We start from the raw sequence: 24,396 nt of genomic DNA, 5'->3' as shown, positions 1-24,396 counted from the left end.
GCAGTTGCTACCCATGGAGAGTGCTTAGCCATTTGTAATTTGTAAGGGAGTGACTTGTCAAAATATGATTGATATTTGAAAGGTAACTTGAACTTTTGTTGATTTATTTTCTGTAATGTTACTCAATATTTTTAAGACTCTGGTGTAAATATCTCTTAACACAAGAGAAACCTATTAACCCTTCTGGAAAGAACTAAATTGTGTGTCAATTTTTGAAGGAAGAAATAAAACAAAATTAACAATCTCACCTTAGTTTGGCACGTTGGGTCAAGAAATAAAGATCGTGTATGTTCCCAGGTTCTAACAAGGTTTTACTCAGCATTTACTCTTGATAAGTGAAAGCAAGTTTGGAGTCCTGTTACCAACAGAGGTCGGATGATGCCGAGGAAGAAGTTCTGGACAGAGTCCGAATTTTAGTTCTAGCTTTGCCTCTAACTTGTCACCTTGAGTCAGTAATTCAACAAACCTAGATGTCGAGTGTTCCTTTTGAAATATGTAAAGGGTGTATGTTTTTTTAGATAATTTGTAAACTCTCATATGATTTATGATCAACAGATTCCAATTTTTTGTATAATCATCAGTTGGTATATGCATTTGGCTTATAATGTGAAGAACCTGTGTGTGTGTGTGTGTGTGTGTGTGTGTGTGTGCATGTGTGTGCTGTTTTAAATTCACAGCCAAAGCAATATACCCATAAGTATTGCTTCTTGTGCAGGGCTACACTGTGTATTTATTAATGTATTTTACAAATAGTCCTTGAGAACATTGTGCAAGTCTCTGTGTAATATTGTAGTCAGGAGGAAAAAGAGACAATAACAAGCAATTTTGTTACAACCAGAGAGAATTATTTGCATTTTTATCATGATTTCCTTTACCCTCATTTACAGAATGCAAATTGAGCACCTTTAAGTGAAATCTACCACAGGGAGCAATGTCCTGAAGTCATTACACCTTGGCTCAGGTGCCAGTGATCAAACAGACCTGATTCTGCCAAAATGGAGAATGGTCCTTTAGGGACCTTTAGGCCCAGAGAGCCATGGCGGGTGATATTTAAACTATTCAGCATTTATCACACAGCTTGGACTCCATGTCATTCCTGGAAACCATGGTTCCCAATGTGGCAACTTTCAGGCTTTCCTATACTACCAATTTTTCTTCAGGGAAATGGCACCACTGTTAAAGGGAATCATGGTTATAACATATCATGAAATTAGGAATGGTAGGACTGGGGAAGTTTCATGCCTGAGCACAACTAACATGCATTGAGCATCTGCCATGTTCCAAGCTCTGCTCTACATACTTTATCAATAGTATCTCATTTAATCTTCATATAATAATATGAAATGTATATGATTGATTTATAGATGAGGACTCTAAGGTGAAGGAAAGTTAAGAAATTTGCCTAAAGTAATAAGTGGTAGAACCAGGATTTGAACCCTGCAATTCTCAGTCCTGAGCCATGATCTAAACTATCACTTCAGGTAACTAGTCTCAGAACTAAATCTTCTGCTGTGTATGCACCAGAATGCAAGAATAATGACATATTGTTGAAGAATTAATTCAATTAGCATATAGCTGTTGTCTTTTGGCTTGTCAACCCTAGTATCCCTTTAAGAAAGAACTAAAGTATTGATACCCAATGAGGACAATCAATTTGCAAAAACTCTCACTGTAATCTTCCTTGGCATCATTAGTGGGAAGGCCTTTTGCTCTTCAGTCAATACCACTTGCTTAAAAAATAACCCCAAACCTCAACGGTTTTGAAGGATTTTTTGTTATTTTAGAATGAGTCATTTGAAAAGATATTTCACCATTTTTATACCAAAAAACATCCCTATTCTATATCTCTTTATTGATCTATGGCTTTTATTACTAACATGTCCAGCAGTCAATAGATCAATGCTGCTCAGGAAGTTTCTATTTCTCACCTATTACAACAGAAAGAAGCACAGATAGTTAATGACAGTATAAATGATCACTCTCAATAATTACTTTCGTCCAATACTTCCTGGTTAAATGTGCATAAAAAATAAATTAAACTGGTTAGCTTCTGATGGGATACATATTCCATAGCTGTAAATTGGTTACATTATTTGTAATCCTCAAAGATGCAGGAGAGAATACTAAAACATTTCCAATTAATGGAGAGGTGTGAGCCCATGGGAAACCTTGTCTTTGACCAATGATCTCTTCATTGGAGGCAAAATAATCTCTTTGGTTTCATGTACTATGGAAACTACATTTTTCCTTTCCTCAACCAAGAGGTGAATATCACCAGGATGATCATTTAATTTCATATTTTATTAAAACACTTAATGCAAAGCCATGTTATAACTGAAGGCAAAGCACAGAGCCAGGTGTAAGAAGCTCTTCTTCAGAACATAGTAATGAGAGAATTACCACATTAATCTATGTGAAAAGGCCCTTTAGAGATTTTCATGCCTCCCATGGTTTCATTTTCCAAGGAAATGTGGAGTAAGAAGAGCTTCAAACAAATTATTCATCATTAAACATTTTACATTTACAGGTACAGCTCTGTGAAGCCATTGCTTCTCTGGTGACATGTGATGTGACACTTGGTTTCGGCTGAGTTCTCCACGGCACCCACCAGCAGTGCCACACCTTGATCCAGGGCACACAGAGCTGTCACTCAGCCAACAAATAGGTCTTGGACAGGCTGAGCCTCTTCTGTTATATAAATGGGCATCCTCCAAGTAGCGACTCATCTGCTATCTGTCCGATAATTTGTATCCAATTGATAGATGCTGGCAAACAACAACAAAAAAACTATGGGTAGTGTTTTCATAGTGCTATTTATAAATGGTGACCACACATCCTGGACTATCAATAGCCTGCTCAGCTCTCTTTGAAATTTCAAAAAGGGGGAAAATATTAGAAGTGAGACTAAAACTATTTTTGTAAATGTGTGTTTGCCCCGTAGGAGTCTTGCCTGATTTTCTATGGTTCCAGAATCACCCAAGCGGATAATGAAGTGAGTTGCAGTTAAGATGGAGCCCACTGGGGAAGAGATGAAGCAGTGTTCACCTGAAGCACCATCTGCATTTTCCTAGTCCTGACAGTTACCTCTAGTTGACCAGGGTTTCTGTGCAGGACTTCTGGTATCAAATCAACGATCAAGGGTGGTTACACATAAAGATGAACAGTTCCATAGGCAGGTTTAAAAAAGAAAGCCTATGAAGAAATGTTAATACTTAGCAGCACTCTGAAGTTAAGGGATATGGTGCTAGAAAAGCTTTAAATATCCTTATAATTGTCTAGAATATTGTCTCCTCAATAAAAACAGGCAGTAGGCTTTCTATCAGCTAAAGCCAAATGCAACCTGCCATCCAAGCCAGTTACCAAATAGTCCTTGCTGCTATTAAAATTATCACCAGGGAGTTCAAGGACTAGGGAGTCATTTGAAATGGCCTTGGAAAATGTGTTGAAAGAATTGCCTCAAACCGTTGTCCCTGGTGCTTGTTCTTTGTCCCTGTGCTCTAATATATAGTACATGATAAAATATATCCTGTATATTTATAATGTGTCCAGAAAACGCCAAAGTGCTTAAGGCTCTGACATTGTTTTCATTAGAGATTGATACTTTAGGGAATGCAAATGCCAACTTTTCAGATTTCCTATAGGTGGAAACTCCAAATGATGCCAGCTTTTAAAAACATTTTGTACTTTGTGAAGCTCTAGAGCAGCTGTGTGTGACTAGAATGAAGAAAGACGCTTGTATAAAATGCCAGCAAAACACCCCCACCTGCTAACAGGAATGCTGGCGGTCATAATAGCCAAGACCTGGGAACTTGATTATTCATTCAGCTAACCTCATCTTTTGTCAGCCTCACCAGTGGTAGGTAGTAAATCTGAGAAAGATAATTTAGACTGAAATATTAGTGGCCTTTCAAGTTGCAATACAGCTCATTCCTTTGGTTCTAGTCTACCAGTTGCCACTTCTGGTCCATTTGCACATAACACTGGAGAAGTGTTCCTTTATCTTTGTGAAGCCCTTAACATTCAAGGAGCCACTACTGCTTCTATGCTGCTGAAAAATACAAGACACTGCCTCTGCCTCTGCATCTGTCCTTTGCTTTTTGCTTGGAAACTATCACATCAAATCACACTGAGATCAGGTGAGTCTCTCTGGTTTTGCACCCTCCAGTTCCTCTAGCAAATGAACTCCATAAGAATCTAAGCCAGTGCTCTTCCAATCATGCCCTGATTGCCTGTGAAATAAGTCTTCTGAGGTTTTCACACCGACTGAAAAACTCTACAGTTATCCAAGCAGGAGGCCAGATGAATAGATAATTGCACTCAAGCCTAATTTAGTATGCAATGATGACCGAACACACTCTTGTAAATTTTCTTTAAGCAGAGAGGATATAGTTATTTTTTTTCTCAGCATGAGGAGGATAGATGGATTATAATACTGACTTTCATTCATGGCAGAAAATGAGGATGAGCATAATAATGATGTCTCTTTAACTCTGATATAAAAAACAACAGAGTGATTCTGTTTTCTTCAATAAACATTTATTTATCACATATTTTGTAGCAGATATTGTGTCAGGTACTGGAAGTACAAAGAATAAGATACACACTGTGTTGTCCGGGAGTTCACGGTTTTAACGGAGGTGCTAGATTAATAAATGCATGACAGTGCAGTGTGATGACAGCTATGATGGTAGTGGCCATGTGTAGCATGTTATTACTGGGCCACGAAAGGGAAGGTGCAAGGGAAGTTTCTGGAGGGAAGACACCTGAGCTGAGCATTGCGTAGTGAACAAAGCTGATGGAAGAAGGGATTTGGAATGGGGAATAGTGACAAGTGGAGACAGCAAGGAGGGATGGATTCATAAAGGAAGGAGAGAAGGTGTTCTAGGGTGGGGGGAGCAAAAGTGAGAGATTCAGTGACAAGTTGTGGAAACCTCAAATAGTTGTGCATAGCTGATTGTAGAGTGAATTATGGTGACCAAGAGGGAGAGCGGAGAAGGGGAGGCCAGCAGAGGGCTGAACTGAGGGGCTCTTCATGTCTTTGTGTGAAGAGAGTTGCACTCCAACCTCAACGTTATGAGGAACCAGTGAAGAATTTCATATGGAGGAGTAACATGATCTTATTTGTTCTAAAAGATCACTCCTCCCTTGAAACGGATTTTGTCCCATGTACAGTGGGAGGTGGAGGTAATTGTGGGAACAAATACTGGAGGTAAATTTATATGACATTTAAAGATAAATACACTTTTGACTCCCTCCTCCTTTTAGCTTTTACGTAATTTAGGATTTTCAAATTTCTACACACATATTTTTAAGAAAAATATATATTCACACCATCATTAATATTTTTAGAAATACATTTTTTTCCCCAGAGAGTTAAGAAATTTAAACCAGAGATAGAAAAAAGAGTTGGCTTAAATTCCTGTCTTTCTAATAAAATGATTGCTGCTGTAGATCTAGAGAAATTAAGTATATGAACCAAATATAGAGGAATTCCTTTATATTTACAATCCTACAGGTCTGAGTCTAGGAGGTGCCTTAGGATAAACATACACTAAGTCAAATTAAGTCAATGGGAGATCAGATTGAATTGGTTTTTTTGATCAACAGGTGCTCAGCTTACTGTCTAGATCTAAATTTAAATGGAAAGATTTTTCTTTATCTTTTAAATCCTATGCAACATTGGCAGCTGTATTAAAAGGGTCATGAGAGCAGGTTGTGCCTACATAATGAGCAAATTGATCATTTAAAAGTTTACTCTGACATTGGCTTTCTTATGTGACAAACTCAATTGACTTGTTGAAAGTTCTAAATTAGCCAGCAGAATAATACTAGGTTGCCCTTTTTAATCAGGAAGATATGACCTATATTTATTGCTTTTATCCCTAGGCCTCTCGCATCAAATGCAAAATTCAATAAAGAACCTAAATATGGTGGCTGTATTTATTTGTTTTTTGGGGGGGTTAGTCATGCATGAGTTCCACTTCCTAATAGCATCTCCATTTCCTTTGGGAAACTTACTCTTCCTCCCTGTAAGTCATCTTTGTAAGCCAATATGCAAGATGCTCATTCCTCTTGCTAAGGAAACCAATGAGGTTTCTGGAGACTCTTCGTGATAAATTTTTCCTCATTGCTCTGTTGATGCAAAGAGGATAGATTTGGGATTTAATTAGAGCCAATTGATTCTCTCTTCCACAATTTTGAAACCTTAGGAGATGAGATGAAGGATCAGCTGAGGAACAGTCATCCCAACAGCAGTGCCTGGTAAGACGGTGAGGCTATTCCCACTCCCAGCATCCTCTGTTCTCTTCTGGACCAACCCAGTTATTCAATCCCTGAGCTTTCTCATGTGGTTCTGGTAAATCCACTTTTTGCTTAGGTAAGCTGTGTGTGTTTTCTGTTGCTTGTCACCAAAGAATTCAAATTGATAGAATGGTAATGAACAATTTACTTTTTACAGAAGCTAAAATATATTCTCACAAATCACAGAAACTCTAACAACACGCTTGTGAAATATTGAAGAACTAGGGAGTATTAACTCCATTTAACAACAGAGGTAGCTAAAGTACACTCAGCACTTGCTCTATTGTCATGGGGCTCATCAGAAGCAGGATTAGAAACAAAACTTGGCTCCCAACTCTGCCAATAATTAGTGGTGTGATCTTGAGTAAGTTACTTAACCATTTGGGGCTTCAGTTTCATCAGCTGTGAAATGGGAACAATGGGCAAGATGATCTCTAGGACCTTTTCCATCCTTAAAATCATTCCATTTTTTATCTGAGGTTCTTTCCTAGAGACTCCTTCTCTGTGGTTGGAGATCCAATCTGTGGACCGAATGCATCAGTGGCTGAGATGTAGTCTTTCTCGTAAAATTTATTTTATTTCTATATGTTTTTATTTATTTATTTTTTCATTGAGACACAGAGTCTCATTCTGTTGCCCAGGCTGGAGGGCAGTGATGCAATATCGGCTCATTGCATCCTCTGCCTCCTGGATTCAAGCAATTCTCATGCCTTAGCTTCCCCAGTAGCTGGGATTACAGGTGTGCACCACCATGCCCAGCTAATTTTTCTATTTTTAGTAGAGATGGGATTTCACCATGTTGGCCAGTCTGGTCTCAAACTCCTGACCTTGGGTGATCTGCCTGCCTTGGCCTCCCAAAGTGCTGGGATTACAGGCACGAGCCACCAGGCATGGCTATAAAATATATTTTAATCATCTGTGAAAGCAAAATATGGCAATAGAGTTCACATTTGCATTTCCATAGGCTCTGTGTCTGTCTCTCTCTCCTATATTTTCTTTGTTTCCACAAATAAAAATTATGAGACATCCTAATTGTTTCTATTACTAATAGAAAAATCAGTGCATTTATCAGAACCCAAACTGAGCTCTTTTGGCTGTGTCTAGTGGTCTATTTATGTATTCAATATTATTAAACATATTGGGAGACAAAAATACATTGGGGTCAATGCTTTATTAACGTTATCACATATGTTATCTGTTTCCACTCCTGAGGGACGTCACCCATATGCTTATACCATCTTAATAGTCAACATTAACAATGGCTTTTTAAATCCCAACTTGTTCTCTTTATCCTTTCACACATCTGTCCTATTTTGAAAAGCAACAAAACAGATCTCCTTATATACACTATTACTCTAATCACCTCCCTTTCTTGTTTTAACACAGTCATACATTTTAAAATGTGTGTCACTGATTTTTAAAATAAATGTATATCTCTTTTGTCACTCCCTAAAACCTGGTTTCTAGTAGAAAATGGGAAAAATAACTGTGAGTAGAAAAATATTTCTCAGACAATATACAAAAGAATGATCCTTAATGTAAAAGACTGACACTACTGAGAACATTAAAAAATAAAAAAGTCTTTTCAGCAAAAGACACCATAAACGAAAGACAAACCTTAGATAGGGAGAAGATGTATAACCCAAATAATCAATAAGTAATTACTGCATAAAATATATAAATAAAACTTAAATCAGAAAAAAGACCAACAACTCAATAGAAATAGACAAAGTGATATGAATAGTGAATTCACAGATGAGGAATTGTGAATTGTCAAGAATATTTGACTCTATGCTACGTCTCACCAATAGTCAGGGAAATGCCATCAATAAAAGCAATGCAATATCACTAAATAACAATTCAATTGGAAAAATGTTTGCTAGTTGAGACAGAGGATTAAGGAAACTTGAACTCCCAGTATAAATTGGTACAACTACTATGAAAATCATATATTTCTTTCTCTATATATCCATAAACTAGAAGTTCCACTCCTAGGTACACGCCTTGGAAACTCTTGTATATGTAAGTGAAGATATAAATGCCAAAATGCTCATTGCATCACTATGTGTGATAGCAAAGAGAAGAAGAAAGAACAAAGAAAAGTAAAAATAACCTGAGAATAGTTGAGTTGTATGTATTTATTCAATAAAATACTATATAATGGTTTAAATAAATGAATTATAACCATAAATATCTACCTTAAAAAATTCTCAAAGTCTTGATTGAAATAATAATTTAATCATTCACGCCATCAGAGTTTATATTAAGTTAATAAATGCAAAACACTACTACATATGATTTTTGAATGCATACATATGTAGTAGAAGTATAAAAATTATGCAGGGGAGTGATAAATGTAGCATAGTGTTTTCCTCTGAAGAAAGAGTAGATTATGATTGGGGAAGAGAATACTGAGGTTTAATGTGTATGTAGAACATTTTATTATTCTTATAAATCTGTTGTGAATAAAGAAAAATATTAAGTCAATAGTTTTGTGATGAGTAAGGACACTATGTCCATGATATTGTTCTTTGTAACTTTAGTATGTTTGTCACGTTTCATGAGAAATATATTTCAAAAAAGAAATATGATCTTAATTTGTGTTGGGCTATGGAAACTGATCTCTGAAGGTAACTAGCAGTGTCCTTCTTGTCAACTTCAAAAATATTTTCTTCATTCCTTGCTCTTTGAAAGACTGAAAAATTCTGTAGACAAATTCAAGAAACTACCTCCTTTTTCCCCCTTTCTCGTTAGTGCATTATTCTGCTACTTCTCAGTATCATGGTTGAATCCGATAATATCTTAATATATCCTGTAGATAAATAAACATCCTTCTATATTTAAGGCCCTAATTCTGTAACTATAGGTTTCAAATTTTCAGTGGAACAATATCCTAAACACTTCAAAAAATTAGTCAGCTGTTTACTAATGAGCTGAAACCCAAGATTAGTAAAACAATATTGGTCAATACATTTTTTTCATCATATTGTCTAGCTCGAGACTTTAAAAAGCATATCTTCCAAAGAGAACTCTTGTACTGTTAATTTGTATATAGTATAACTAAGATATTTTTCCATTCCCTATAAGAAAAAGGAAACAAATGAGAGAAAAAAATTAAAATTATCAATTGGGAATATTTAATTGGAAGAATTATTATCAGATATTTAATAATCTATTTTATTCATAAAATGATGAAAGCACAAATGTATGTTTTCAAAGGGATTTTTGATACCAAGTTCCTTTGATGCTTTGAGGCACTCAGCTGTGGAATGGGTGGCTTCTAATTATAAAAGAAATGCCATGAATTGACTCATTCTTGACAGTAATATCCAGAAAATCTTAGCAAATTCTAGATAATTTTTAAAGTACTGAATTATATTTGAAAACTTATATTTAAAAAAATTTATTCTAAGATATATATTGCTTTTTATAATTAATTTATAATTTGTTTCAGGAAAAGTACAAGTTAATGCACATGTGTGTAAATATGTCTATACATACATAATGCATGCATACATACATGCTGTGGGAATGAGTTAATCATGTTGAAAAGCAATTAATCATTTGGAGCATTGTGTTAGTCCATTTTGCATCACTGTAAAGGAATACCTGGGGCTTGGTAATTTATAAAGAAAAGAGGTTTGTTTGGGTTCACAGTTCTGCAGGCTATATGAGAAGCACAGTGCCAGCATCTGCTCCCAGTGAGGCCTCAGGAAACTTCTAATCATGGCAGAAAACAAAGGGAGAACCAGCAGATCACAAGGCAAGAGAGAGAGTGAGAGAGAGGGGAAGGTCCCAGGCTCCCAACCAGATCTTGCGTTGACTGATTACCACGGGGAGGGCACTAAGCTGTTCATGAGGGATCTGCCCCCATGACGCAAACATATCCCACTAGGCCCACCTCCAACATTAGAGGTCATACTTAAACATGAGATTTGGAGGGGATGAAACAGCCAACCCATATCAAGCATACAGGTGTAACTGGCCAACAATGTCCACCCTAAGACAGCTATTAAAATGTCAGAGAATGATTTAAAGAAAGCATACAATGTATGGTGTGTAGCTTTTCACACCCCATTTTAGAAAATAAAAAGTTTGCATATGTCTTGTATCAATTATAGCTGGTCCTAGGTAACAGAGCCCAATTCTCAAATTCAGTTGATGGGGAAAAACAATTTGCATTTATAAAACTGAATATTCTAGATGCAAATGGAGCTATGGGTGAAGCTTGACCCAAGGCTCACAATGCACAGGATGGCATCAGGACTAGTTTCTCCTTTCCTGTTTCTAGGTGATGCTTTCCTGGTTGGCTCATGGTTTTAAGAGGACTTCCAAAAGTTCTTAGTGTAAAGGAATAGAGATTTAGGTGAAGAATATGAGTCTCTTTCAGAAGACTCGGTAAAAAATATCAATGCGACTTGGTGGTTCTGATTGGTCACCTCTCCAAGAATATAAAGGTTTGATTGACAAGACTTGGGTTACATGCCTTCTCTTGGAGCTAAGGTAGTATTCACTTCCTTGAAAGTACACCAAACTGGGAGGAGTGGGTGGACCTCAACAGAAAATATCAAAAGAGCAAATGGATACTGCACAAGGGGGAATAAAAACATTATCCATCCTCCTCACCACAGTTATGTCACCTCCTCCTCATGGAAGTATGTTGTTTCCAAAGCTTAGTCCTCAATGTACTATCTTGGGCTCTTCTATCTCATTTGAGGACTCATTCACTTTCAGTCCTCAAGTGCTGATTTTTGGCTAGACTCCCAAGTTTAGATCTATAGTCTGCCTTGCAGTTCTGAGTTCATCGTTTGTTTATGGATATTTAATAATCCACTGTCAAATTGGAGTCTGGAAACTGGGATAACATAAACCCTGGAGGTATAGAACAAACATTTCACAGAGTACTTCTGTATAGCGAGTTTTATGAGCACTAATTGATAGATTATCAAATTCCAGTTGTGCTTTTCCCAAAAGTAGGTCTGCCTGAGAAGGGGCTTATATTCATACTAGTCTTGTCACCATTGCAGCAACAAAGGGCAAACTTTATACTCTTTCAAAATTATACTGGGGTGGTTAGCTCTGGGCTATCCATTAAAACTTTCTGGGCATTAAAATAGTCATAATTTAAAGTACTGGTTTTAATAATATCTCCATTTTTGATTAATTAAAATATCTTAAATCTGAATGGCTTTCATTCTCTGTTATTCATGTCTGTTAAAGATGAGATTTTCCCTACCTTAGAATGTTCTGAATTCAGAAAAACCTAAGGAGTACAGGTAATGATACTGATTTTTAAATATAAAACTACAATATTTTCTAGGGTTACCACAATTTTCAAGAACATATTACATAAAAACCTATTAATAGAATATTTACATGATTTGTTTTCTCAAATTATATATATATTACAGTCGTTAATGCCTACTTAATCCAATTATAACATGGTATTTAATCAGGTAGTCAAAACCTATTTTTACCAAAACATGAAATACTTATTCCATTAGAATAAATTCTTACTATATTTTATCTTATTAAACCTATTATTCCCTCCAAATAATAATTTTAAAATAAAGTTTTAAAAATTCACATTGGAAAATTCAGACAAATTAAAATGGGCCAGAGGGACATCATGTTTCAAAAATTGTGAGATTATATGAGTTAAAATATTTGAAAACCACTGTCCCAATATGTGGGGAATTATATGTAAATGACCATTACAAATGAGGTATAAAATCCTTAGATCAGCCTGTGGGCCATGGGTAGATATAGTGGGAGTGTAAAACATACAGTGCTGATTTAGACCAAATTAGGAAATATCACTCTGGCCTTTTTTCTCAGGGTCCAGGTCTTTCACATGCTCACAGCTCCCTTCTGCAGCATGTTACAAGAACTGCACTCCAATTTTCCTGACTTTTTCAGACAGTCCCTCTTATGAGAACCAACATGCTGTCCAAGTCCAAGTGGGTCTTCTTTTTTTTTTTAGGGAGTTGACAAATCAATCAGACTAGCATGATGGGGTGAGCTTATATGTGCAAATACTATTTCTGTCTAATAATAGGTTTGGATATTAATGAAACCAAACACCTTCTAGAACTAGTGCTGCAACTTGGAGAAATTCCATTGACTGTATTACCTGACGAGTAAAGAATTTGGGGGTTACACTTCATAGTATCTTTCAAGTTATTTTGGCTGTGTGAGCTCAACTTGAGGAATAATTATATAAGTAAATGACCATTACAGATGAGTTACAAAATCCTTAGATCATCTATTACTGAAATAATAATGAGCAAAAATGCAAATAATTTTACTGAATATAAACTTAAGAATTTAACATGAGCTTCAAGAAAGGTTATTAGGTAGCTTTTCAGTTATGTTTACATAGATAGAGCCCGTGGTCTCAAAAAGATTACTTCTTGTCCTCTCTAGGAAGCAATTTTAGAAAACAAAATTGAATTTCTGTCAATACAGTTAGATACAGTTTTTTTAATTGCATATCTATATGTAACTTTAGATTCCTAACTCTATATAGGATACATTCTTAATTTTCACTTTAAGCATATCTATAGAGTTAACTTTCTGAATCATCGTTCAAATAGCTAGCTTCTTTGTCCAGCACAATAAGCTTATCAACTTCCTCCTAACCATTCTATATCAGAGAAATATAAAGGAGACCCTATAGTGAAACCCAGGATATTTAAAAATATATCCAGAACCTGCCGGGTCTGTCTCGCAGACCCTGGCCAATGGATAAAATGAGTACTCGGACATAGGTATGCAGTGTAAGAGCAGCTAGATGACTGCCTGGCTCTAGTGGCCAGAGAGCAGCCCGAGAAGCTCGATCTGCTTGCTTTTATTCAGTGCAGGCACAATGCTGAAAACCTGGAGCCCACACAGCCTGTAGGTAATTAACATTTATTGTTCCCCTTTCAGGGAACGTCACACGTGTGGATGATCAAAGGTCAGATCCTGGTCAACTTAAGTAAACAAGCTTGTTTAAGATAAATTTCCCAACACTCGCTTGAGCCTACTCCTTGCCCTCTGCCTCATGGTTAAAGAACGGGTGCCTTCAGCTCTTCTCCCCAGAGGCTCTGCAGAAACTTCTGACCTTTCAGGTTTGCATCCTTTTCCTATAGTTTTTCCCAACACTCTGACCGATCCCCCACATCCAGATGTCTGGTATTATATTAAGGCATACAGTTCAGTTAAATATCCTAATATTTAACTGATCCTAATATTTAACTAAACTGTAAATTTTTTATATGAAGATATTCAACTGAACTGTAAATTTTTTATCTGGATATTTAGGCACAATGGAACCATAGACAAAAAGAGTGAAGGTGAATATGCACGCCTTTGCATACTCTACAGAATAGCTTCAGAGTAGATGTGTATAAAAGGCATATAGCTGGGCCAGGCGTAGTGGCTCACGCCTGTATACACCCAGCACTTTGGGAGCCTGAGGTGGGCGGATCCCAAGGTCAGGAGATCAAGACCATCCTGGCTAACACAGTGAAACTCTGTCTGTACTAAAAATACAAAAAATCAGCCAGGCGTGGTGGCAGGCACCTGTAGTCCCAGCTACTTGGGAGGCTGAGGCAGGAGAATGGCGTGAACCCAGAAGGTGGAGCTTGCAGTGAGCCGAGATCACACCCCACTGCACTCCAGCGTGGGCGACAGAGCAAGACTCCGTCTAAAAAAAAAAAAAAAAAAAAAAAAAAAAAAAAAGGCATATAGGCATATAGCTATAGTTATAGCTATGACATATTCGAAAGTATTTCCAGCCTTTTCTTACATACTATCATGGAATAGCAGTTCGTTATTCTTATTTGTCTTTGAAGACGGTGCTGGTTTTTATTCAACCTAGTCATAAACTGAATCTGAAAAATAAAACTGTTTTAGACTAAAAAATCCGCAAGCCCAACTATTCTTTAAAGCATTGTGCTGATAGCCTCAGTTCATACAGGTCTACTGGCTATTAGAAACATATGGATATCACCTGGGAGAGGTTGCCTGCTACCCACTTGACTATACTTCTTTCAGCACCCTTAGTTCCACCATTAAGTTATAAGAGAAATAAAATAATGGTGCAATGCATACTCTGAGGTGGCTTCAGTAAAATGTGAGAATTAAATGAGAGCCAAGACCATTCCGAAGTAAGTAAAGCTAGATGCCTGACTCACATCAGAATCAACATAAATTTAACATGAATTTGATATTTAAATATAAAAAAATGAAATTGCAAAATTATTTTATAAAATAAATTGTGGGTGCTTATTTACGTGATTCTGGGTGGAAAGAGCATTGTGAATACACAAAAAAGGGAGAAACCATAATGAAAAAGACTGATAAATGTAAGTACCTTAAATATACACAAGTAGGTATTGTGCATAGAAATGTGCACACACACGATGACTTCTGGGTATTAAAAAGACATTCTTTTTAAAAAAAAAGGCAAAGATAAACTGGAAAAAATCTCAAATGACAACGTTCGTATTTTCAATGATAAATAGCTCTTGCAGAACAACAAAAATAAGATAAACACCTCCAAAAATGGGCACTGTATTAAGAAAATGCAATGACCAATAAAAGGAAAAAATAAAATAGTACTAATTCAATTAAAAACAAAAAATATATAAATTTTAAATAAAACGGGCAAAAAAAAATAAAACATCTTAATGTTAGTGGGAAAAATGTGTATTTTCATGCACCGCTAGGAAACTTAGAGAAATGCCCCAAAAGCCTTAAATGTTTGCATGTTCCATGACATGATCTTTCCAGGTCCATGAATTTTTCCTAAGGAAATATACATAGATATGCATCAAAATAGAAATATAAATCAAAAACACTGTTGATAATGCTACAAAATTAGAATCAAACAAATTAAGTAAAAGTAAGTTTTGGCACATTAATTGGATGATACTTAATTACTAGTTTTTATTTCTTTAAAGGTATTTGGTACATATTATTGCAAGACATTTTTTAAAAATACTGACAAATATATGTAACCCTAATATCAGGCCTGTGATGCAAGGCAGTTACTATAATTATCCTCATTTTACAGGCGAGGCCAATTTACAACTTTACAACTTTATACTTTCAACAGGCCATTTCACAATTGAGGCCCAGAGCAGTAACTGACAAGTTCAAGGTCATACAGCCAGTGAATGGTGGAATTTGTCCACCTGACCATGCAGTATTCTTTAAACTGGCTACCTTCTAGTAATATTAATGAAAACAAGCTAGCATGTTTTCATTCCTAGAATTACAGTGTCCAAGTTAGGCCAGCAGTATTTGATATAATCACATTTCTTCCAAATTTTGCTTTCCTTCTGATCAAGAGCTGAATTTCTATGAGGGCAGAGGGAAAACAAAATCAGCCTTGGAAACATTCCACCTTAAAAGCCATTGTGGAGGATGCACAGAACCTATTTTACATCATTCTGCACAGTGCTTATTCAGTATAAATGTCTTCTCTGAATGACTTTCTGCTGTATGCTTATGAAACAGTCCATTTCAGTACACTCATATATACACTTCCTTTCCCCACCCCCCATCTTATCTTATGCTGTGAGCCAAAGAGTTAGAGCAGCGGCAGACAGTTTTGTACATTCTTGGACAATGAGTTCTAGTGTAAATTCTCTCATCCATAACCATTCTAAAATGCTATTCAGAACTGACTGTTTTGCAATGTATATTATTTATTTTGGTCTGACCTCAATTTCTGCTATGTATTTTACCCTTGATCAAGAGTTTTTGCATACTTAAAGCTGAAAAAGAATAAGCAAATGCTAGTGCAGGCATTACCCCCAAAAAAGAGAAGATGACTGTCTCTCTGCATATTCAAATGCAAGGATATATATGGGGGTTGGGAGTGTGTGGCGTGTAACTCCAGGGAGAAAACACAGAAGACAGCGGATAAGGTGGAAGTGATGGTAGTTAATTGACATTACGAAGGACAGCCTAACCATCATTACAACCTGTGATGTTTAACCAAAATTGGATGGGTGTGGAGGGCAGCCTTACTCTGGTGAGGCCCTAGTGAGGACTTCAGGGAAACCCAGAGGAAAGGAAGACAGTTGCTGCTGTCTGATGATTAATGGAAACACTAATCCTGTTACTCTTCCCTTTCAAATTTCCATTTTTCTCAATTAAGTCCACTCTCCTATCTTTATTTCTGACATTGTATTGGGTTCTTGGTCTTGAGAAGGGGGATTCCAACTCAAATATTTTCATCAATTTGAATTTAGACATCTCTTAGTTGTTTAAGGGGCTAAGGATACAGATCCAGTTTAGTACAGACTTCATTTCCATTACTGATCAAGTCAGAGTCTGTAAAGATTTCTTCATCCCCAGGTAGTTATACTTCATAGGCTAAATAAAGAGCATGATATGAGGGCTGGCCTTTCTCCAAGGTAACGTTCCTCAAATCTGCATTCCTAAGTGTTCTGAAAGAAAGACAGCAAAGTATCCTCTGGTTAAAAACATTCAGGAAAAACTGGTTTAAATCAAATTGCTCAGTTTTCTTTACTCTGGGGCCATTCAACAACTTAAATATGCAAACATATTTTAGGTATTTTTCAAAGGGGGGGATAAATACTGATGTAGCATTTCCCAAAGAGAATTTCCCATAAGGATCCTGTTTCATGGAGCACAAATTGCCATTTGCTAGAGCTGAAGCCCTGCAGAACACATTTGAGGATGCTGACAAGGGCACATCCAACAAGCCTCTTATTGGGTTCTTTCTGTTGCCTCATCCTCCTTTTTTTTTTTTTTTTTTTTGCAGTTCCTACTGAGCTCTCACTGGCAAACTATCAGTAGAAGAAGCCTGGTAGGTGGTCCTTTATCTCTTTAAAAGTTCTCCACGTAATTTGAGTAAGAGTGTCATAAATTTTTTCAAAAACTTGCTTTTCCATTATAAAAACATACATACCAATCATAATAAGAAAATTATTAACATACCTAATCCCCCAAATATAGCCAACTTGTGTATATTTTTGTTACAGGGCCACCAGGTGTGTATGCCCACTATGTAGTAACAAACCAATACACTGAAACAGCAGGGTTTGCAGCAGAGAAACAGTTTCATGATTGCAGGGTGGCCAAGAGGCCAAGGCGGGAGATGGGAGGACCCTCAAATCTGTCTCCCTGAAGAGTTCTGGCTTGGAGCTTTTAAGGAGATCATGGAGGGCAAGGGGCTGTAAAACTGGGGCCATTGATTGGTTGGGATAAGGATGATGAAATCATCGGGATGTGGAAACTGCATTCTTTGGTGAGCGAGTCAGCTCCTATGGGGTTGTTGACAACAGCTGACTTTAGTAGTTTTATTGGTATGCAGGACCTGAAGGAATATCTCAAATGAAAAACTTAACATTTCACATCATTCAAGTTCTTATCTATAGAGCAGTTAAAGGGAACTATAGTCTTGTGGCAAGGTCTGCGTAATTCTTGGGTAACAGGCACCAAACAAATATGAGGAAGCAGGTCAGAAAGCAGCTGACCTAATGATTAATGCCAAACGTGCTGCAAACTTGGCTTATTTTCATTTCTCTCCCTTTTTTCCCTAATTAATTTTATAAAGTTTATAGGGATGGTTTAATTTTAGTTTATTTCATTTCAAACATTTTTACTTATCATTTTTTAAGTCAGTTAGAATCATGCTATATAATAATTTTGTATCCTTTTTTCAACTTTGCATCATTTCAATAGTATGTCCTAATGATATTACAAATTGTGCAAACAGAACATTTGGAATAAAACCCAAACTATTAAGCCCATCAGGCCTTACATGTCTGGCCTTCTGCTTCCAGCTCCAGAGGAAGATACTAACTCCCTGTTTCTTTGAAACAATCTTTGGGCACACTTGTCTCCTTGCTAGTTTCCATGTCAGAGCTTTAGCACTTACTTTTGATCTTCTGGAAACTTCTTCCAGATCTTTAAAAGGTGTGCTCCTTTTCATCATATAGTTTAATGATAATTACACAGGTTAGGAATACTGATTTTCTGTCTCCCAGGAGTAACATATCTGTTAGTATTAAGAAGTAAAATTCTGCTATTTTAGTAGTATTATACCATCATTGCACCAATAATAATAATCTGAAATTGGAATCGTTAATGTTTTGGAATCAAGATAAAAAATTCAATTATTCTATTTCTTTAAGAAGACAAAACAAAGTTGTATGTACACATCTGGAGTGGTCCACACCTACAGAGATGACAATGTATTGAGGTATTGCAGAGCTTCTACTGCAATTATAATTCTCACTTTAGTTCAAAGACAGAGTGAGTGGAATATAAATATGAGAGTACTGATATTGATTTATCTATATATGATAAAACTGATATTGATAAAATCTTTGACAATTCTTATTATTAAGAAATTTACTTCTTAATAATAACAGATATGTTACTCCTGGGAGACAGAAAATTAGTATTCCTAACCTCTGTAATTATCATTAACTATATGATGAAAAGGAGCACACCTTTTAAAGATCTGGGAGAAGTTTCCAGGCAGTTTTACCTATATATGATAAACTATGACAAACTACAAGTCTTTTTTGAAACAAAAACTACAGCTTTCCATCAATAAAAACACTGAAGTTCCTTTAAAAATATCAAAATAAACATATAAACATGGTTTTTCAAGAGATCTTTTCAAAGATTTTATCAAGAAGTGGAGCTATTAGAAAGAGTCAGAAGAAAATATTTGGTGTTAGTTCAACAAATGGCATACAATGACCTTTGCTACAAAATTATGACATTAATGCACTTTGTTGGTTAGTACATAGACTAAATTATGTTACTTTTGACATTTTCTTGTTAAATTAAATGCCTTCATTTTGTGGGATGTTTATTTTTAAGTAAGAATTTCCTTCTAACAATTTTATCACCTAATAATTTATATTTAAAATGATAATGCTTCTTTGTCCTTTGAATTTATGAGTGTATGATGTCATAATACATTTACAGATTTTATATTTGAAATATATTAAATATCTAGTTTCATGGAATTTTATTTTATTTTGTGAAATTTGAACTTTTTTTCTTTTTGTAAAATACCAGTAGGTTCAGTATTACGTAAAATAACTGATGAAATAGCACTGTATCCTTTTGTTTTCAGTATTACCTTCCCTAATCACTAATTTGGGTCTCTTGTCAAATGTCACCATCTCAGAAAGGCCTTTCTGGACTACTCTGCCCAAAATAGAACACTCTAAACTCCCACACCTGTCCCTTTCATTAACCCACATTGCTTAATACATTGCTATTTATTATGCTTCTTCTTGCAAAAGAATGCAGTCTCCCTGAGGGTAGAAACATTTCTGTTTGTGTGCCCAGTGCATAGAAAAATGCTCTGCATAGAGTGGGTGATCAATGCATATTTATTAAATGAATGTGGTAATAACTGAATTGAAGATATATTTATTTGTTTTTGGACAGCTAATAATACTAATGGTTACTATATAAGTTGCTAGTATGTGGGAGTTCTTAGTATTGATGCTGAGATGCATACCTTTGTATATAAAGCTATTTTCAAATTTGGTATTATTTATTTAAGATGAAAACCCATTTTTAAAATCACTGGGTCTAAGATAATGACTATTCTAAAGTGACTAGAAATCCATTTCAAAATTGCCCTTTGGGGGAGATTATATGAATTTACATCTCTACCAATGATTCATTCTCACTTTACTGTTTGACTTTCAAACTTCTGTTCATAGGCTTCTTTCTCTGCTAGTGTTGGCGTCTCCCTGCTTTCTTCCTTTCAAATGATGGTATTAGATCTGTCTTTCTCTACTATGAGCTGCAATGCCCCTGTTACAGAAAAAAAAGATTTGAGGAGACAGCTTGAAGCACCATGGTTGTTTTCTTAGAAGTTCTCTGTAAAATTTGTCATGGTATATGATCTTAAAAATTAAAAACAAAATTTACTGAAAAATCGTCAATTTCTTCCAATATGCCTTTGCAATCATTACTATGAACAAACAAAACTAGGTGCCTTTCAGAGCATGGACTTGAGTTTGTATTTTCATTTAGTTTTTATACTAGCAAATTGTTTTATAGTGATTTATATAATGTCTAACATTTTGAATTTTGCCAATATACAAACAATCCTGTTTAGGTTTTGTTAACAGTTTGCTTGTCAAAATCTGTATGTGAATATGACCACTGAGGCAAGATATTGTTTCTTTCTTCTTTCTTTCTTTTTCTTTTCTTTTTTAAATACATGCTTTAATTTTGGAGGGCTAATAAATGTGGAATGCTGTGCATACATCTGCAAGGTACCACCTTTAGCTTTGGAGGCTTTTATTCCAGATATCTGATAATAATTACTGCATAAATAAATTCATAACACAAAGCAGTTAGAAGCAGTCTAATTGCAACAATTAATTTGTAGACTTACCTAATTAAATTTCCCTAGCCAAAATGTGTTGTCTGCATACATCAAAGTTTACAAAAGAGAAGTAATAGAGCAGAATAAAGAATGACATTGTCCATAATAGAGTCCCTCAAGGAACTTCTAAGGTTAAAATAAAAATCTATCAATGCTGAACAAGAAAATATGCAGTTCAGCTGCAATGATGGATGGTTCTGCTAACCTTCATGCAAAGCAATGCTGACACATATTATTACTGAAACAGAAATGAGCATATCTTCGTCTACCTTTTTGCTTTTATAATGTGGCTGAAATGGTCTGGGAGTCTGAAAACTCTTTTTTTATATCATACTTGGGAACATTAAGATGATCCTGATCGCTTTCTTCCTCTTGAGACTTCTATAGCTACTTGTTTATCTGCTTTCTTGGCTTCATGTAAGAGTTGAGTAATTTCACAAATGCATGCTGAGGATAGAAAACTGCACAGCATGCACCTTTGCTAGCACAAAAGGGCTTGCCCTGCCACCGTGGGACACAGGCGAATTCCAATTTTCCAGTCTTGTATGCGACATATACAAGAACAAATGACAATTATAATGTTAAATTATTTTTACAGAGAGGGAAAGAAAAAATTTAAATGGCTAAAAGGAAATAGCAGAGGTCAGTTTAACTGGGAAATAGTACTATCAAAATTTTTCAAGAGCACGTCATTAAGCCTTTAATTTTTCAAAAGCCTTTGTTTTCATCTTTCTTTTTATCACCCACATTGGTAGCTAATTCTTTTAATCTCCTTGGTATCAATTAACAGATAAGGCACTCTCACTTTCAACCTTGCATTACAACTCTTTCCTGGGCATCTCACTGCCCTTACTAAACTAAAAGTGTCTGTCCACCCTGCTTACTGCCATGGCCTGCCTCCACCTTCCACCACCTCCTCTGTCCACTCCCCATCCATGCCTGGCAGTGACTGCTGGCTGCTATGTAATTGCCCCGCCCTGCCGGAGCTCCTGAGCCATCCTAAGAAGACCAGGCTGAATATTAGGGGTCCCAGTTCTCATCTGTCCCCTGCTAGTGATAACAAGTATGAATTTAGTTAGCAAGTTTGGATGGTGAATTATTGACTGCTAACGGATGATCCAATCAGCAGATCTTAAGGTGACCTTCAGCTTTTTCTTAGCACACAGTTGCTGCCCGGGAGCAACTACCTCTCACTTACGAGGCATGCGGATGAATATTCTTACTAAAATAAAGTATAAATTAACTTATAAGGCCATCTAAATAGGGATGATGGAATAAAAAAATTATTAGGAAATTACTATGGGAGATCAAGCCTTATTTTTTAATTTAATTTAATTTAATTTATTTATTTGTATTTTTGAGATGGAGTTTCGCTCTTGTTGCCCAGGCTGCAGTGCAGTGGCGCGAGGCTCACCGCAACCTCCACCTCCCAGGTTCAAGTGATTCTTCTGCCTCAGCCTCCTGAGTAGCTGGGATTACAGGCATGTGCCACCATGCCTGGTGAATTTTTTATTTTTGGTACAGACGGGCTTTCTCCATGATGGTCAGGCTGGTCTTGAACTCCCGACCTCAGGTGATCCACCCGCTTCAGCCTCCCAAAGTGCTGCGATTACAGGCATGAGCCACCATGCCTGGCTAATCAAGCCTTATTTTTAGGCACTTTACTATGTCTCTTATTTTATCCCAATCTATCTCTGGAAAAGTAGGTAGGAGTAAGAGGCAGACAAGATATAGGACACATACAAGAATTTCCTCATGTGTTTTGCATAGAAACTTTCATTAAAGTTCTAGCATCAAATAAAAAAATAAATACCACCCAGAGGATATTTAAAACACATATTAGGGTGCAAAATATGTGAGACTTGACTGATTGTGAGGCTTCCTTTACCATTTCATATAGAAAACAAATTCTTAACTTCGGCGGGGAGGCATGTACAATAAATATGTTGGATCCCTTCAAGTCTTTTATTGATATCATTATTATCTCTTTATTTTATCTTCCATATTTTTAAACTGATAGTAGCCCCTTTTAATTTTATTTTGTTTTGTTTATTTATTTTTCTGAGATGGAGTCTTGCTCTGTCACCCAGGCTGGAGTGCAGTGGCATGATCTCTGCTCACTTCAACCTCTGCCTCCCGGCTTGAAGCAATTCTAGTGCCTCAAACTCCCAAGTAGCTGGGATTACAGGCACCCGCCACCATGCCCGACTAATTTTTGTATTTTTAGTAATGGTGGGGTTTCTCCATGTTGGCCAGATTGGTCTTGCCTGGCCTGACCTCAAGTGATCCACCCGCCTCAGCCTCCAAAATGCTGGGATTAGAGGCATGAGGCACTACTCCTAGCCAATAGTAGTTTTTCAAATGACAAATGAAACAGTTCCCACTAAATTTTAAGAGTCTTCTTTCAGTTCTATCAAGGAAAATATAATTCCAACAATTGCTTTGCCTAGAAAGATTACCTTTGTTTAGACTGAGCTCTATTTGTGATTCATACCCACACAGCATGACAATATAATAAAGTTGGGTGGAGAGAGAGTAAGAAAATCAGAAAATGTCTTGGTTAATTTCTAATCAGACTATTAGTATGACATCACTGTTCTATTTTACATGTAGATTCCCAGGGCATTCGTTGTGGTTAAATTCAAATGCAAGCGTAATGTCATATCATGTAAAATACAAATGATCTTTGAGCCTATAAAATAATAGACTATTACCACCATTTGTTAAAGTAGAAAATGAGGAGCTTTCAATCCCTGTACCTAGGACACATTATTGAATTTATATATCTGAGTCAAATACATTTGACTTTGAAATGTGTCAGCCACAGAAGGGTGTACATATAAAATTCAGGTCAAAATAAAATAAAAGCAAATCCTATCTTCTGATGTGAATTAAATTAGAAACTCTCAGAGCAATAGGATGAAAGAAAGATAATAAAGTTTTGGTAATGGAATTAACCATGAAAGAAACCTTCCCTTTCTGACCTCTTTTGAAACACTATCTGCTTTTGGCTTCTGTGACAACACTCCCTCTTAGGTGCGTATTCTCAGTAAACTGTACTGGCTCATTCTTTTATTGGAATCTCCTCTGGGCTTTATCTCAGCCCTTTTTTCGTTTGGTTCTATCTCAGTGTCTATACTAGTGGGATCCCTGAATCAGTGGCATCAACAAATCTGATACTGTCAAAGATGCACATTTCAGGCCCCACCCCAGAATCTCAAACCTTATTTACTAGATCAGAAACTCTGGAGTGAAGCTCAGCAAATCCTCTAGATGATTCTGAACATACATCCAAGTTTTAGAACCTCTTCTCTCTCTTCTTATGAGGCTTTCTGATCCTTGACTACTGGCTTCAGGTGCAATGTACATACTGCGGAAGATTGTATTTTCCAAAGATGGTCACATACATATCTACATATCTCCTGTCTCAAAAACCCTTTCAGAAACTTGCTACGCCTCCATCAAGAGGTGGAATCTCGGCCGGTCGTGGTGGCTCACGCTTGTAATCCCAACACTTTGGGAGGCTTAAGTGGGAGAATCACCTGAGGTCAGGAGTTTGAGACCAATCTGGCTAACATGGTGAAATCCCATTTCTGCTAAAAATACAAAAATTAGCCAGGCATGTTGGCAGGCACCTGTAATCCCAACTACTCGGGAGGCTGAGGCAGGAGAGTCACTTGAACCCAGGAGGTGGAGGCTGCAGT

The sequence above is a fragment of the Pan troglodytes genome, chromosome 17, assembly GCF_028858775.2.
Source record: "Pan troglodytes isolate AG18354 chromosome 17, NHGRI_mPanTro3-v2.0_pri, whole genome shotgun sequence".
Classification (NCBI taxonomy): Eukaryota; Metazoa; Chordata; class Mammalia; order Primates; family Hominidae; genus Pan; species Pan troglodytes.
Note: the sequence above shows the minus strand (reverse complement) of the source record.